This window comes from Ischnura elegans, unplaced genomic scaffold (genome assembly GCF_921293095.1).
Source record: "Ischnura elegans unplaced genomic scaffold, ioIscEleg1.1, whole genome shotgun sequence".
Lineage (NCBI taxonomy): Eukaryota > Metazoa > Arthropoda > Insecta > Odonata > Coenagrionidae > Ischnura > Ischnura elegans.
This window is the reverse complement of record NW_025791716.1, coordinates 244,081-262,669: the sequence shown is the minus strand read 5'-3', so window position 1 is coordinate 262,669 and position 18,589 is coordinate 244,081. Positions and strand designations below refer to the sequence as shown.

General features: G+C 41.0%; 1 non-coding gene across 5 annotated transcripts in view; it reads right to left on the bottom strand.

Annotated features, from left to right (window-relative positions):
• Positions 1-18,589, bottom strand: part of LOC124173581 — a 289,573-nt gene that overhangs the window by 73,063 nt on the left and 197,921 nt on the right. The window contains exons 10-12 of one of the 5 annotated variants that reach the window (XR_006868618.1): positions 8,295-8,795; positions 5,474-5,711; positions 4,901-5,375 (exon numbers count right to left, since the gene is read on the bottom strand). The exons of 1 other annotated variant lie outside the window; for it this stretch is intronic. This is a non-coding gene — a transcript (uncharacterized LOC124173581). Of the gene's footprint in view, positions 1-1,722; positions 3,333-4,900; positions 5,376-5,473; positions 5,712-8,294; positions 8,796-11,736; positions 12,268-18,589 lie in introns of those variants that run through there. 3 more of the 5 variants (XR_006868664.1, XR_006868619.1, XR_006868659.1) reach the window with 3 other exon arrangements.

The window sequence follows — 18,589 nt, the reverse complement described above, 5'->3', positions numbered from 1 at the left end:
CATCTCGACTGCTCGGCGTGGCATTTCGGAGTAAACTTAGGACAGGAATTTAGTGTACATTGTGGGATTAAAAATCTGAAACCAAGTGATTGTCGTACACACACGTTGTATGGTGTTGACAAAGATAAGAATTACATTTCTGTCTCGACGGTATAGCATATTATCGCCTTAGAGTTTGAAGTTAGGAGAAGGCAACCAGTACTGCATTATAATTTTTTTTTCCAAAATCGGTACGGTGCGGCGTGGGTTTCTGGACTACGAAACACCTTACATGCTGTAAGTTTTATGGTGAACATCAGAGATGAGAGAATAGGAAAGAGAGCAATCAACTGAAGCCAAATATAATGCATCACATGTAGTTTCTTCGTCACGGTACTAAATCAATTCTATCACGCAATCATCAAATCGAGGAACTCGACTACATCAGTACTAAACTCCAGTGTAGACATGCAATTATAACACGTAATCAGTAGAAAAACATCAAAGGCATTTATTTAATACTAGTTGCAGAGAATTTTCACCGCCGAAACTTTTTCTTGAGACATAATAATGTCGCTGTTAGCAGACGGTGCCTGCTCTTGGAAGTACTGCTTTCATTAGTTTGTTAACCCCGACGACAAAGACATATAATGGATAAATTCGTCATTCGGAAAAATAAAAACTAACGTCCAATCTATCGGGATAGCCGAATAATCCACGAATGGGAACGAAAACGTATTAATCTCGTGATATGAGAACGGATGCTATTTTGACCCCGGTAATCCGACGTTCGGGCCCCGAACGAGAAACAAGACACTGCCGAATTCCACTGCTAAGCTCCGCCTCTCCCAGTATGAAAAACTTGGGTAGCAGTTTACATAACCATTTCATATATTTTTCTGTGTTTAACGGAATATTGACTCGTAATTATAAATACTCGCTTTATTTACTTTTAAAAATCATATTAAACCTTGGCTGTAATAATGATACGCATCGAAAAGCTCATTTATGAAATCAGCTGTTTGTAGAGGGTATGAGAACATTACGAATAATTCAGACTGGTGGTTATAAAAATCTAGGGTTAAGCAATTTTTAAAAAATTTTATGCATCCACCGAGATTATTACAACGACATCGATATACAGGCGAAGCAGAAATCAGCCAATATATTCTTGTCGTGATCTGTCGTAGTGACTTTCTGATTTACGTTTTCGTCATAACAAAATGCAGTAATCGAGTCGGTATTCTTAAGTTTTCTCAAGAGTAGAGTGTGAACAAGTGATTTTTTAACATTATGGTATGAATAGACTGACGGAAACATATTATCTAAGCAATGGACTAGCTGAGGTTGCAAAAACGGATGTTTTGGCGTTACGACCACTTTAAAAAATAGTTTTCACGATTAAAAATAGGTTATCGGATCACTTATTCAACAGTAAAGTGTGATCAAGTGAATAGTAACGGTCTTGATTGAGTTAACTGCAGGAAATAATTAATTTAAACAAAATTCGAGTACACCACGCCGAAAACTTGCGTGGTTATATTACAGTCATTAAACTGACTGAAATAATTGATGGAAAATATAGAATCTAGACGTGCAGTAATGCCAAAAACATTATAGAACCAATCAATGATTGATATTGCAAACTTTGTTTGTGAAATGTTTCTTGCTATTCTAATTTACATCAGCCACCATACGACCCACATAGCATGTTAACTCATGTCAAGTTTGAGTTTTCCTTACCATGTCAAGGTTGACTCTTTGAAGCTGCCAAATCCAGCCCATATCAAGCTACCGAACTTCTTTTTTCCCTTGTGGCGTCTAGGCTGAAATATTTTCTGGTCAGAAAGCTCACTCACTCACATGTTACACAATTTATTCACCTATGGCAAGCAAAAACACACTGTGTTGTACAGCATAAGCAATGGCCATGTATTTGATTCCGAGAATTACCATTGAAAGCAATATTTTTTCCTCAGGCTCTAGGGTAAGATTTTCATAGCCCATGGAATCTCTAATTCAGTGTCAAAAATATACAATCAGTGGTGGCTGTTCATTTACCCCAGGTTAATACATAAGAGTGCCAATTTGGTAACCAATACTTAGTTCTCCAATTTCAGGTTTGAATATTTTATTATGGTAAAAAAGAAACGATACTTTATCCTGAAAATTTTTGAATTTATTCCAAACATTGGAGCCTTAATTAAAGGAGATAATTTGGACCCATGCACCTGAAGACTCAGGGAACATCAAAGCCAGAGTAATCAAAGAAAAATTACATTAAGGTTCTAAATCATTGTCTGCAAAGTGTATTAAAGGACAGGTTCTCGTTAAATCCTGCAGGATGTATATGAGGAGAATGGATCGTTTAAGTATAAGACCAAATCAGTGTATGCATGTTTCACAAAGTCTGCCACTAAAATTCCTTGTGATTATGTCTACATGCATGGAAAGAGCTGAGATATCAAGTTCTTTATACATTTATGATATAAAATTGTGCTATCACCACTAAAATGTTATAGAAACTAGTGTATTTGAAGCCATCCATTCACCTTGGAGCCAACAGCAATAACCCTTGGAATGGACACAATTTGATTATATTTGATTTGGTGCTAGAATGCTTAATTATCAACGGATTTGGTTCAAACTAAATTTAAAACGTCCAAAATATTGTGAGTATCTAATCGTAGTGAGTAAGTTTAGGCCCAGAGGTTTGAGTAGTTTAGGAAATATCTGAGAGGTATGTGGTTGAGAAATGGAATTTTTCACTTGTAAAATTCAAAATGTATGTTTACAATCAGTAATCATGGAGGGATATTGAGGTGAGGCTATTAAAAGCTTCATAGTACTATCATAAATAAGTGTATTGAGTTTGAAAACGATAGCATTATTAGATCCTACGATATCATCAGATTTGCGTTTGAACCATATGGTACGACGAAATTTTGACCCAAAACCTTATTTTGCCATATATAGGATAATTACCGACGGATTTCGGCGAAATATGTCTTAAAACGATCACAATTATGTGTAGTACATGCGTGCAGAGTTTGGGAGCGATGCGACTCATGGTTAAAACTGTAGCTCAAGAGTTATCACCGTTCAGATTTTTCGCGTGAAATTTTTCAACTCAGTATAATGGACAAATATGTAGCATTAGGTAATTCAAGGCGAATTTTGACAGGAGACGCTTAAAAGTTCTATAGAACTAAAAGAAATAAGAGTGAAGTGTCTCCAAGCGATTGAATTTATAATTCCAGAGATAACCGTGGTTTTATATGTATTGGGGTATAGCGTGAAGGGATTTTGACCCAAAACCTTATTTTGCCAAATATAGGATAATTACCGACGGATTTCGGCGAAATATGTCTTAAAACGATCACAATTATGTGTAGTACATGCGTGCAGAGTTTGGGAGCGATGCGACTCATGGTTAAAACTGTACCTCAAGAGTTATAACGGTCAGATTTTTCGCGTGAAATTTTTCAACTCAGTATAATGGACAAATATGTAGCATTAGGTAATTCAAGGCGAATTTTGACAGGAGACGCTTAAAAGGTCTATAGAACTAAAAGAAATAAGAGTGAAGTGTCTCCAAGCGATTGAATTTATAATTCCAGAGATAACCGTGGTTTTATATGTATTGGGGTATAGCGTGAAGCCATTTTGACCCAAAACCTTATTTTGCCATATATAGGATAATTACCGACGGATTTCGGCGAAATATGTCTTAAAACGATCACAATTATGTGTAGTACATGCGTGCAGAGTTTGGGAGCGATGCGACTCATGGTTAAAACTGTAGCTCAAGAGTTATAACGGTCAGATTTTTCGCGTGAAATTTTTCAACTCAGTATAATGGACAAATATGTAGCATTAGGTAATTCAAGGCGAATTTTGACAGGAGACGCTTAAAAGGTCTATAGAACTAAAAGAAATAAGAGTGAAGTGTCTCCAAGCGATTGAATTTATAATTCCAGAGATAACCGTGGTTTTATATGTATTGGGGTATAGCGTGAAGGGATTTTGACCCAAAACCTTATTTTGCCATATATAGGATAATTACCGACGGATTTCGGCGAAATATGTCTTAAAACGATCACAATTATGTGTAGTACATGCGTGCAGAGTTTGGGAGCGATGCGACTCATGGTTAAAACTGTAGCTCAAGAGTTATAACGGTCGGATTTTTCGCGTGAAATTTTTCAACTCAGTATAATGGACAAATATGTAGCATTAGGTAATTCAAGGCGAATTTTGACAGGAGACGCTTAAAAGGTCTATAGAACTAAAAGAAATAAGAGTGAAGTGTCTCCAAGCGATTGAATTTATAGTTCCAGAGATAACCGTGGTTTTATATGTATTGGGGTATAGCGTGAAGGGATTTTGACCCAAAACCTTATTTTGCCATATATAGGATAATTACCGACGGATTTCGGCGAAATATGTCTTAAAACGATCACAATTATGTGTAGTACGTGCGTGCAGAGTTTGGGAGCGATGCGACTCATGGTTAAAACTGTAGCTCAAGAGTTATAACGGTCAGATTTTTCGCGTGAAATTTTTCAACTCAGTATAATGGACAAATATGTAGCATTAGGTAATTCAAGGCGAATTTTGACAGGAGACGCTTAAAAGGTCTATAGAACTAAAAGAAATAAGAGTGAAGTGTCTCCAAGCGATTGAATTTATAGTTCCAGAGATAACCGTGGTTTTATATGTATTGGGGTATAGCGTGAAGCCATTTTGACCCAAAACCTTATTTTGCCATATATAGGATAATTACCGACGGATTTCGGCGAAATATGTCTTAAAACGATCACAATTATGTGTAGTACATGCGTGCAGAGTTTGGGAGCGATGCGACTCATGGTTAAAACTGTAGCTCAAGAGTTATAATGGTCAGATTTTTCGCGTGAAATTTTTCAACTCAGTATCATGGTGGGACGGATTTAAAAACATTGATGTGATCGAATCAAATATTTGTGGGGAGTTTTGGTGCCACAAAGTCGATAGCTCGAATAATGTACTGTCATATGTGCACGTCCCGGTTCCTAGAGTAAGATTAGTGATGGAATGTTAGACATTGTGTGGAAACCAAATTCAAGAGGCATTTCGATCGGACAAGTTTAAAACGTTGGGGTAATTAATTCAAATTTTTTTGTGCAGTTTAAGTGCTACCAAAATGAACAGTTTCAAATAATATCAGCAAAGGTTTGTCACATAGAGAAATATTTCCTTGTCAGCATTCACCAAGGACTCCAACAGCATGGGACATAACTCCAACAGCATAAGACATGGAGACCACAGGCTTTCTTTCAGGCAAACTTCTCATGCAGCAGACGTGGTTTAAATGATCAGGACAGACCCGTTCCTACATGCCAGAGGACGTGAATCTGAAAGAAAGTTAAAATCTGACATATATCGATATCCCTTCGGCTCACACTTAAATTGAATTCCTGTCAATAGAGCCTTCCTTCAAGTGAAGATATACCATGAAACATTCTCCAATTGTACCATGCATGAAGTTATAAGTCACTGCAATTCAGTGTGCATAATTATTTAGTTTAAAAAAGTTTTAGTTAAAAAAATATTTGTATGTGATAGTGTTCGTAGTTTAAACGAGGATATATTCGAAAATGTGGATTGTACAGCACAGCAATTCCAGTCATAAGCTTCCTAAAATAACCGACATTCTCCCTGATGTAAGATCCGATGTGATCCTCCAAGACCTGAAATGGAATTACAGAGACTATTAAAACGATACATGTAACTTTCACAGGTTGTAAAATCTCACACATTAACCAAACACAAGAATGAAGTTGAAATGTCGTTCAGCATTTGTCAGGTGTTTGAAAGGCTGTTCATGGCAATGTACAAGGTATATCATATTCTCAAATAACACAAGCTAGTTCATGCTATTAGTGAATACACGACTTATATATTACAATCTCAGGATGTCAACATGACATTTATAGATTCCAACTCAATATCATTTATAATTTCAAAAATATCCCTTTTCAAGTGCCTGATATATTGCAAAGGCAATATTTCCAATAAAATCCTAAGTTTCCTAACTAAAAATAATATCCTAAGTGACGTTCCAAAGAAAATTAATGTGTTTTCATATTTCATGCGATCACTCGGAAAAACTCCTATGTCAAACTTTTCTCCTCGAAATTACATTTCTCGACCGATGTACTCAGGATGACTATTAAATTTATCACATATTCACACCTTCCATTCCCATAAAATATACTTGCCGTCAGAATCGAAATTTTTTAATTATTCCACCCGATATCCAGAAGAAATTATCATAGGGCGTTAGCTTGGCCCAAAACTTTTTCCCCCGTTTGGAGACCCTTGTCGGTATTACGACAGTAATCTCAGTAAACGATCAAGGGTTGAAAAAAAGGGAAGATTTCGGCAATGAGTTAAATTACACTTGATGATCACTAGTAAATTTCTCCAAATCCCGTCTTAATCTCCCGAGTTTCGTTGCCATGAAAAACGTTTGGGCCAAGTTGACGCGGGCGCGATGCATGCATATCGCCGTTCAAATAATATGATTAAAATGGAATTCTACACAAACAAAAGATAATGGCAAAGTGTATCAGACAAAGAAAAATATATTAAAGCATACATTAGTGTCGAGTTTCGTAGCCTTAGATGAATTAGTTTAAAATATATCCCATTAGAAGTGCCCGAGATATTGCAATGGCTAATTTCCAATATCAAAATTATGTTCTATAAACCGTAAAAACCAGCGGATTTTGATGAGACAAGCTTTAAGACGAAAACGGAAATAAGGCAATTGTTCGTGACGAGTGTCAGTGCGATTGAAGTAATGGTTTAATTAATATGTTGCAATCCCTGTCTGCCAACATGAAATTCGTAGAGTCAAACACAATGTTATTCATAAAAACCATAGTTACCGTGGGATTTTGATGGGAGACGCTTTAAAACGTAGATAATAATTATACAAACGTTATTGTAGAGTTTCGTAACCCTAGAGTTAGTAATTTCAAAAATATGCCATTTCAAGTGACTGATATTTTGCAAAGGCTGATTTTCCGATATAAACATTATATCTTATGAACAGTAAAAACCAACGGATTTTGATGGGACTAGTTTTAAAAGAATAGGAGAAATAAGGCAATTGTTCGTGACGAGTGTCAGTGCGATTGAATTAATGGTTTAATTAATATGTTGCAATTCCTGTCTGTCAACATGAAATTCGTAGAGTCAAACACAATGTTATTCATAAAAACCATAGTTACCGTGGGATTTTGATGGGAGACGCTTTAAAAGGAAGACAATAATAATGCCCACGTTATTGTAGAGTTTCGTAACCCTAGAGTTAGTAATTTCAAAAATATCCCATTTCAAGTGACTGATATTTTGCAAAGGTTGATTTTCCAATATAAACATTATATCTTATGAACAGTAAAAACCAACGGATTTTGATGGGACTAGTTTTAAAAGAATAGGAGAAATAAGGCAATTGTTCGTGACGAGTGTCAGTGCGATTGAATTAATGGTTTAATTAATATGTTGCAATCCCTGTCTGTCAACATGAAATTCGTAGAGTCAAACACAATGTTATTCATAAAAACCATAGTTAACGTGGGATTTTGATGGGAGACGCTTTAAAAGGAAGACAATAATAATGCCCACGTTATTGTAGAGTTTCGTAACCCTAGAGTTAGTAATTTCAAAAATATCCCATTTCAAGTGACTGATATTTTGCAAAGGTTGATTTTCCAATATAAACATTATATCTTATGAACAGTAAAAACCAACGGATTTTGATGGGACTAGTTTTAAAAGAATAGGAGAAATAAGGCAATTGTTCGTGACGAGTGTCAGTGCGATTGAATTAATGGTTTAATTAATATGTTGCAATCCCTGTCTGTCAACATGAAATTCGTAGAGTCAAACACAATGTTATTCATAAAAACCATAGTTACCGTGGGATTTTGATGGGAGACGCTTTAAAACGTAGATAATAATTATACAAACGTTATTAAAGAGTTTTGTAACCCTAGAGTTAGTAATTTCAAAAATATCCTATTTCAAGTGACTGATATTTTCAAAAGGTGTAATTTCCAATGTAAACATTACATCTTACAAACCGTTAGAAGCATCGGATTTTAGTGGGACAAGTTTTAAAAGAACAGAAGAAATAAGGCAATTGTTCGTGACGAGTGTCAGTGCGATTGAATTTATGGTTTAATTAATATGTTACAATCTGCCGGTGAAAAAATAACATTACATGTGTCATACAGAAAATTATTTGTTTAAGCCATAATTACCGAGGGATTTGGACGGGAGACAATTCAAAACGTAGGTAACGTTTAAACGAACATTTTTGTGGAGTTTGGTAGCCACAGAATGAATAGTTTGAAACATATCCCATAAATGTTCACAAAGTTGTCATCGTGTCAACATGCAAATATGGGAACCCACTGTGGAGTATGTGGCTGTATGATGCAACACAATATTTCTTAACATGCAACTAAACTACACTAATAATAAGCACTGTTGTACACATGCATTTAAAACTTGATCATTTAATCACTTGCACACCGCTCACTTCACGGTCACACGCATTTCTTTAATACTTTCACAGAAAAACTTCAAAATGCACCGATCACAACAAAACTTCACTTCTAAGACTCGGGCAGGATTCCTCGTAAGACCGTCACTTGCTTTCTTAAAATTACCCAACAGCCATTCAACAGTTGAAATGCATTTATGTTTCTCAAGGGTACATTTACAGGTTGTCGGCGGCGATCGGCTCATCACAGTTCAACCTGAAAAATTGACAATAATAAAAGCACGTATTCCCGCCAACTTCCATTGCACATTCAAAATATATCGACACCACTTCAAACCACCGATCCATCCCCATGAACAGAAGACGTAGTTAATTCAAAATTAATCAAAAACACATCGTCTCTTAACGAACGATATCATGCAATCACATTTGCCGGTCGTAGAACAGGCAACACGATAACTCGACTACATCAGTAATAAACTCCAGTGTAGAAATGCAATCGTAACACTTAATCTGTAGTTAACATCAAAGGCATTTATTTAACACTCGTTACAGAGATTTTGTACCACCGAAAATTTTCCCGGAGACGTAACTTCGCAAAAGGTGCCTGCTCTTGGAAGTACTGCTTTCATTATTTTGATAACCTCGACAACACAGGGATATGATGCCTAAATTCGTCATTCGTAAAAATTGAAAGTTACGTCGAATCGATCGGGATAGCCGAATAATCCACAAATTGGAACGAAAATGTATTAATCCCGTGATATGAGAACGGCTGCTTTTTTGACCCCGGTAATCCGACAGCTGACGGGAAAAACAAGCGACGTTCGGGCCCCGAACGAGAAACAAGACGATGCCGAATTCCTTACTATCAGCAGACTATATCCTAGCCACCACAAGACAATGCTTTTGGGCTCTTATTCTGTACATGAGTCGCAATAAATAGCACATGCTATTCTGCGGGTCATCATTGCAACGAGACCGTATTCCAAATGAAGCGTTGTAATATTTTTTTTCGCAATGGGAGTCTTGCCAAGCTCCGCCCAACCTAGTATGAAAAACTTGGGTAGCAATTTCCGTAAACATTAGATATTTCATATATTTTTCTGTATTTAACGGAATATTGACTCGCAATTATAAATACTCGCTTCATTTACTTTTAAAAATCATAGTAAACCGTGGATGTACATATGATACGCATTGAAAATCTCATTTATGAAATCAGCTGTTAGTCGAGGGTATGAGAAAATGACGTGGCGGTTATTTGTTTTCGTATCGGCTAATCATTATTATGTGATCACATTTTAATGTGGAAAATACAATCGGCATTAAAAGAGGGTGTGAAACCAATTTTTTGCGAGCCACGGCAAGTTCCTATTTCATTCAAAGGAAAGGTTGAGAAGGAACTTGACAGGCTAGTATCTGAAGGTCGTTGGTTCTTCAGAGTTGTTTAACCTCTCTTGCTGACTGGAGTGATAACAATTCATTGAAGCATAACTCAAGTAAATGTAATGTACTTACCTTTTGTCGAGGGAAAATCCCATACTTAAAGAACTACATTTTAGGTTAGCGTAGGCTGAATAGTTAGCATAGTTAGCATAGGCTGAATTTTCGATAACAACATTATGTCATATAAACGGTAAAAACCAGTGGATTTTGATGGGGACGGTTTTAAAACGTTAAGAAAATTGAGACAAATATTCGTGATTAGTGTCTGTGCAACAGAGTCAATAGTTTTAAAAATGTGTTACAATCTGATACTGAGTATATCATTTTTCCACTTTCATACTCAAAATTATATCTAAAAACCATGATTATCGTTGGATTTTGACGGGTGACGTTTCAAATCGTAGGTAACATTAAAACAAACATTATTGTGGAGTCTCGTAGGCACAGAAGGAACAGTTTGAAAAATATCCCATATAATGTGCCTGACAGTTAGCATAGGCTGAATTTTCGATAACAACATTATGTCATATAAACGGTAAAAACCAATGGATTTTGATGGGGACGATTTTAAAACGTTAAGAAAATTGAGACAAATATTCGTGATTAGTGTCAGTGCAACAGAGTCAATAGTTTTAAAAATGTGTTACAATCTGATACTGAGTATATCATTTTTCCATTTTCATACTCAAAATTATATCTAAAAACCATGATTATCGTTGGATTTTGACGGGTGACGTTTCAAATCATAGGTAACATTAAAACAAAGACTATTGTGGAGTCTCGTAGGCACAGTAGGAATAGTTTGAAAAATATCCCATATTATGTGCCTGATAGTTAGCATAGGCTGAATTTTCGATAACAACATTATGTCATATAAACGGTAAAAACCAGTGGATTTTGATGGGGACGGTTTTAAAACGTTAAGAAAATTGAGACAAATATTCGTGATTAGTGTCTGTGCAACAGAGTTAACAGTTTTAAAAATGTGTTACAATCTGATACTGAGTATATCATTTTTCCATTTTCATACTCAAAATTATATCTAAAAACCATGATTATCGTTGGATTTTGACGGGTGACGTTTCAAATCGTAGGTAACATTAAAACAAAGACTATTGTGGAGTCTCGTAGGCACAGTAGGAATAGTTTGAAAAATATCCCATATTATGTGCCTGATAGTTAGCATAGGCTGAATTTTTAAAATCAACATTATTTCATATAAACAGTAAAAACCAGTGGATTTTGATGGGACCGATTTTAAAACGATGAGAAAGTTAAGGCAATTATTCGTGACTAGTGTCAGTGCGATTTATTCAATGGTTTGAAAAAAATATTACAATATGAATATGACAAAATGAAATGACAGCTGTCATACTGAAAATTATTTGTTTAAGCCATTATTACCGAGGGATATTGACGGGGGACGTTTGAAAACGTAGGTAATATTAAAAAGAACAATTTTGTGGAGTTTCGTAGCCAAAAGAGGAATAGTTCGAGAAATATCTCATATTTTTTCCTGACAGTTACCAAAGGCCGAATTTTCAAAATCAACATTATGTCATATAAACAGTAAAAACCAGTGGATTTCGATGGAATCGGTATTTAAACGATAAGAAAGTTTAGGCAATTATTCGTGACGAGTGTCAGTGCGAAGGACTCCACGGTTTAATAAATTTGTTACATTCCGTGGCTCAAAAAATCAAATGTCAATCGCCTTACTGAAAATTATTCGTTTAAGCCATAATTACCGAGGGATTTGGACGGGAGACGTATCGAAACGTAGGTAACATTAAAAGGAACATTATTGTGGAGTCTCGTAGGCACAGAATGAATAGTTTGAAAAATATCCCATAAGTTGTATTCATGTCAACATGCTATTCTGGGAACCCAGGGTTGAGTGTGTGGCCGTATGATGCAACGCAATATTTCTTAACATGCAACTTCACTACATTAATAATAAACTCTGGTGTACACATGCATTTAAAACTCGATGGTGTCATCGCTTGCGCACTGCTTAACTTCACGGTCACACGCATTACTTTAAGACTTTCACAGAAAAACTTCAAAATGCACCGATCACAAGAACGCTTCACTCGGACGAATTTTCTGCAATGCACACGACACAGTAAGTGTGGAAATTTGTTGCACACGAGGAAATATAGAGGATCACACGATACATCCTCTGCGGAGAGTAAATGCAGCAAATTAATAGTAATTATCTTGTCGTGGGCTAATTGCCTGATGCTCCAAGCTCGCCTGTAGCAGATAGTTCCGTAGTCGCCACTGGGGGCACCACCTCTCGGACGTCGCATCAATCAGCTGTCTACGAGACGTTATTTTCTCGGTACGATTCCTTCAAATAATACCGCGTTATACAGAGTATTCATACGAATTCCTCCTCGGTGAGTGCACCGCGTTCTTTACCCGCTCACTAATAGAGGTTTTTGTGGTGTGGTTGCCACGGCAAAGAGTCATTGTTGGTCGAACGTTGAAAATGCATGCTTTGGAGGAGAGAAAGTACTTCGGAAAGGTAACGAAATGTCTACGATGAAGCGGAATGGTATTTAAAAATTCTCCAACCTTTGACTCTGTGGTGTTAAGAAAGCATCGAGGCCGTTAAAAATATTTTTTTAAATTAAAAGAAAAACAATCTGCAATGCTCTTCTTATGGGATAACGGTCACGGCACGTCGAGGGCCCCGAGGCCGTTTTCGCATGCGATGGACGTGAAAGGAAAAGCGTATTCCATCACTTGAATGAATTTCTAAGGTATCTTCAAAATTCCATTCGATTATTCCAATTAAAAGTTGTATAAAAAGTCATTGCAACGTTAATATGTCACGCCATGTTTTCCTCAGCCAGGCTGCGGTCCCAGAGTCCCGGGTTCGAATCTCGGAGTCGGTCGTTCTTTTGAATGGTATTTTTTCTTTTATTTTCACGACGTTATCGTTTCCCGAGACCTTCGTGCGAGCGACGCCTTCGTTCTTCGGCGATTTCAAGTATTTCGCGATCGTCAGCGCCACCGCAGCCCAACTACTCGCGCCATACCGAACGCGCGCAGAATTCAAACTCGCCACTAGAACGGTCGTCGGGTACGCTTTTCGAGGGGGCAAAATTCGACGTTCCCCGCTTCGATCCCGTACGAAACGGTTACCATCGAATACACCTGCGAGTCGATCGGATCGACGCGCTCCAATACCCGTCTCTGCATCGACGTTTCTCCCGAAAAACGCGTACGAAGTCGGCAGTTTCGCGATGCGGGCACGCATTCGGTGACGTGCCGAAACCTCGTCCCGAGCGTTTCTCGAAGAGAATCGCGAACGCATTTTCCCATTTCAATCGGCTCCACGGACGGCGATCGCCCCGGGAAGAAATTGCAATGTTTCCACCTTCGACATCGAATAAATCCGAGATCCGATCGCGCATTCCATCGTCCGCGGCACCATCCCACGAAAACACCATTCCGCGGCACGGAAAACCGTCGAAATCGAATCCACGATCGATATTCTCCTCGGGAAAAATTTACAAAGTCGAACCTATCGAAAGTGACCGCGGTCGATACTCCCGCGGTATCGAATCGATACCGAGGTCGAAACGTCGCGGAGAAAAAATATCCCACATTTTTTTATATTTTTTTTCGACGTCCGATGCCGCGACGCGCACGATCGCGACCGCGCCTCCGACACGGCACCCAAATCTCGAAGAAATTCGAAAATTCGCGAACGGCGGTCGCCACGACAGACGCGCGTTCCAGATGCGAGACACACCGACGTCCCCTAAAACCACCCGAAAACCTTTCAAATTTTTTCTCAAAAAAATTTTTCGGCGCGGCTGCGCCGCGCGGTAGGGGGGCGGGGGGGGGGGGGGGGGGCCGGCGAAAATTATTCTAAGTCCAGAAATTTTTTTGAGCGTCCGGGACGAAGCATTTTCAGTTCGACCGGCCCGCCGTCTGCGCGACGGGCCGGTCATTCCGCTCGGAAGCGGAAAACCACCCGAAAAGCCCCCGGGGACTTCCTTCTCCCTCGCGAGGGAGCCCCAGAGTCGAACTCCAGGTCGGAAGCCCCGGGGGCTGTTCCGAGGCGCCGGAGACGCCTCGGAGTCCAGCCCGAAGGCGCGGGTTCCCAAAAGCCCCGGCGGCTTCGTTCCATCCGCCGGCGCTGACCCTCTTTCGAGAGTCTGAACGCACGATTACGAACCAGGGGAGGTCTTTATTTCCAGCGCGCAGAGACTCGTGAGAGCTAACCTCGCCTCCGACACCAATCCTTTCCCTCGCCTCCGTCGCCGTCCCCGACGGCCTCAGATCCTTACGGTGGAAACGAGGGCCGGAGCTTCCCGCGCCACGATCACCCAGTCACGCATTTTTCTCGCGACCCATCACTCCACATCCGCGGTCTCCCCGACACTCCGAAGTTCCTCGCGAAACGTACCGGTCCCAGAAAAAAATTTTTATCTCACGAACCCCGGTCACCGAGCCACGAATTTCCTCTCCGCGGCCCGCGTCACTCGTTCCCCGTCCACTATACACGCGTTCCTCACTTTTGCGCGCAGCGGGATTCTCCGCAAAAAATTTTTTAAAGCATCACTCGACTCCCTCGAGAAATATTCAATTCCGCGCTTCCGCCGCGATTAAAATCTCCATTCATCGCGAATATTTTTCCGCGACGAGCATCGCTCCGCCGCCGCCAGATGGCTTCCTTCCCTCCTCGCTCGAGACCCCCGAACGTACCTCCGCGGCGAGCAGATACCAACGCCGCCGAGGGCGAACTACTTGGTCCGGTCGGAACGCGTACGGGATTCGAACGGTGCAAATGCGACGCCAGACATTTTTCAACGGCACATTTTCAAAGACGGACTACGAGAAACGACGGAATCGATTATTGCATCACGGGACCGCTGTCGGAAACCGGTGACCATCCAACGGAAAGGAATGCGAACGCACTCGCGGAGAAATTCTATCCTCGAGTCGCCACGATCGTGACGACTAACTTTTCGAGGATTCGGTCGCGTGCTCGCCGACGGCCACACCGCGTACGATTCACCGGTTCTCGTTCGATCACCCAAGTTAAACCACGTAGGGCCCGAAAACACCGGGCGTAATTTTTATTCTCCGACCGATTAAAAAATATTTTCGATCACCGACCACGAGCGATGCGTGCCCAGAATATGCCGAGAAAAATTCTGTTCGGAAAGATGAACGTCACCCCGTGGAATGTTTCCCAAGAATTCGCGCATCCGCATTCGAGGGAAACGGAAATGAATTCACTGCGTGGTATTCGTCCCTTCGTCGACGACTTCGATACGAACGAAGTAACGTCAGCGGTCGCCGACGAACTCGCAGCAAAGTAATAATTAATCTCGACCTTCCCGGGACGAGCATCGCATCGCGAGTGCTCAAGGAGTAACACGCGCTGCCGCCAGATGGTGCGGGGGGGCCTGCTCCGCTGTCCGGCGACTGCCTCGCCGGGCGCGTACTCGCTCAAAATTTGAAAGTTCCATTTCCCCGAGGGAGAGCGAATCGATCACGACCGAGATCAAAAATTCCAATCCACGCACTGTCGAGTCCTCGGATCTCAATTGCCGTGAAAGATTACTACTAATGACGGCGATGGCACGAAACCTTTCCTTCGAAGGACGCAAAGCCCGCGAAGGACGTGACAGATTTATTGGAACGGTTTATCATCGAACGTCCTACGAAGCACACTGTCGGCGGGCTGTCGAAGACATTTAAACGCCCGGTTTACGGAATCGACGAGGCACGACTGAGATCGATTCGAAGAGATGAATATTAACGAAAGCGTCACAAAGACCACGACAGAACCGGCGTCATTTCGGTAACCCGCTGATGAACACGAATCATTCGCTTCGTCTTCTCACGGCGGCCACCGCACGAAGTAGTTACCCGCATTCCGCCGCTAGATGGTGTCCTCTCCGCAGTGCACTGCTCGTGCGACTCACGGTAGGAAACTTATAATCGCCCGTGGGAGTGCACTGCGGAATAATTATTCGCCACGCAGCGGTAATCCTTGCCATAACGAACGAACCGTCGACTCATCAAATGTGAAGTATTGATATTATCAGGAATCACAGAAAGTACGATCGTACAACATGATGTCTCGGCCCGGCATTGACTGGCAAGTAGGAAACAGAATTAAATGGTGGTGAAGCAAATTGGAAGTCACGGGAAAATCACACACGGGAAATTTTATGACGCTGGTCGTTCGAAGCAAGGCGTTAAGTTTTCCTTCACTGCTGATTCCGCGGGTTCTTTTCGTGGACAATTGAATCGTCAATGTTTGCTGGGAGGAGTTCTGACACGTCCAATAGAGCATGCCTACCGAGTGGTGCTCGTTAAAAATTTTTTCGGCAATGCTACGCGAAGCTCACTTCTCCACGATATTCAGCGAAAGAAATATTTTATCCGAGGAATGAATCGAGGGAGTTCTCTACCGAAACGAGCGAATTACAACACCGAGACATTACCGAACCGACCGCGATTGACAATGTGTGTGGGGATAATATCTTTGAAAGCCACGATGGACATGTTTTTCATAATCAATTACAGCTCCGATTATTGCACTATTCATTTGTATTCTACAGGCGAGAGGCTCATTAATCATTCCTCCCCTTCAAATATTTACCTGGCGTCGGTCTAAACCGTCCGTTGCCATGCAACTTTAGCGACGGCTGTCGACCGCGGACTCAGTTCGTGCTATTTCCTGCGGCTGGTAGAATATTCTTCGATTCTGCGCTAACGTATCTAAAAGATTTCGCGAAATTTAACGGAACAGAGTCGGACGACAAACACGTTTCGATTGCAATCGCCGTCGCCAATGCATTTCATCACTTTCCTTCGACACGCTTCCACACTAACACTCGCATTTACAATGCACGCTTTCACAAGGAACGAGGCGTTCTAACGGTGACACATAAAATGTTGCTACGGAGTAATAAACAATTACCCGCGTCTCGTCCTGCGACGCGAGCACTGCCGGAGTACAATCTGCCGCCGACAGATGGCGCGGGGGGGCTCTTCGCAGTCGCTCGCCGTGGACGCCCAGGGCGGAATTTAAAATGTCGTCTCTCGGTGGGAATTCTATCCCGGATTGCGACTCGGCGCAAATATGTGACCGCTCTCCATGACGAACGATTCGTCCACTCATCCGCGGTCGATAGTCGTGAAATGCGGAGAACAAATGTTGTCACTTACAACAATGTACTATATTTCCAACGACGCGAAGCACGGAACATCCGTCAATAATCCATTCCTCAGACACAGTATCGTTCAAATCGGAACGCGACCGCCTCGGTAATGACCACCTGGCAGTGAAGTGTCTTTCCTCCGCCCGCCATTTGCATTTCATTTCGGCGTTCCAAGGGAGCGGACCGCTTCCACTCCAGCACACTCCGTGCGGCCAAAGAGGGTGAAGGGCAGGGGGCCGCGAGGCAGGGAACATCTCGACCGCAGGTGCTCGTCGCGAGACGTTCCTGGCCCTCCAGCATGCATACTTTAAATTTTTAAAAATCATTCAAAGGTCGGAAAAACCGCTCCAAGCACCTTTTTCACGCGTCTTCCCCCAATTACTCCGGAACCATTGCGAACTTCTCCGATATCCTTCCAGCTCTCGACACATCATCGCATTCCGTGCTTTCGCTGTGAATTTCATGTCTTCATCACGTATTTCAGTCGCCCAAAAAATTTTCGAAAGTCGCCCCTACCACTTCGGCAAACTTTTTTTCACCCAACTTTTCCATTTAACGCGCCGTGAACGATCGCATTCGCTTCGAATTTTTAAAATTAACGTTCCGCATGTTAATATTCATTTTCCTGCTTAATTACGACCACGTCCGACTGCATCTTATAATTTTCCACGAATTTCCAAAGTCCTCCCGAAACGTGGCGACGAATTTTTTTCGATGGTTTTCATTTTTTTACTCCTCAACGGTACACTCTGACGCCGAATCTTTTCCATTTTCGCAAATAACACAACATCGTACGTTTCAGCCATTGATTTCGTTCTCTCCAGACCTCATCTACATATTTTCCACGATTTTCGAAAGTGAAGGCGAAACATTTTCTTCACATTTTTTTCAAGTTTCTAATATTTTTACCTCCGTTACCTCAAATCTTTCGGGATATCTCGTTCCATTTCCTTTTACTACGAGTACGGATACACATTACTGCTCGATTCCGTGCCCATACGATGGAATTTACTAATTTTCCACGAATTTCATAGGTCGACGCGTACTAAATTTCACCGACTCTTTTCGAGGTTTTTCATTTTTTGATGCACTTTTGCTACCTTTTCTTCCCATTTTCTTTACGCATTCGTAAAGAACAATAAATTCCACGCTTTCCTGAATTTTTTCACGACGAACGAACGCATTCTTCTAATGTCGAGTGAATTTCAAAGGGTTCCGACACTAATTTCGCCGTTCCTTTCCCATCGATTTTTCACGTTCCAACGCATCCCGAGACGCGGAGAATATTTTGCTGGAACACGCACGCACGTCACGCGTCCACCCAGTGAACGTGGACCACACGGGAAAATTACACGAATCACCACGACTCGATGATGGAGGTTTTGCGCGAAATTGGGCGTAA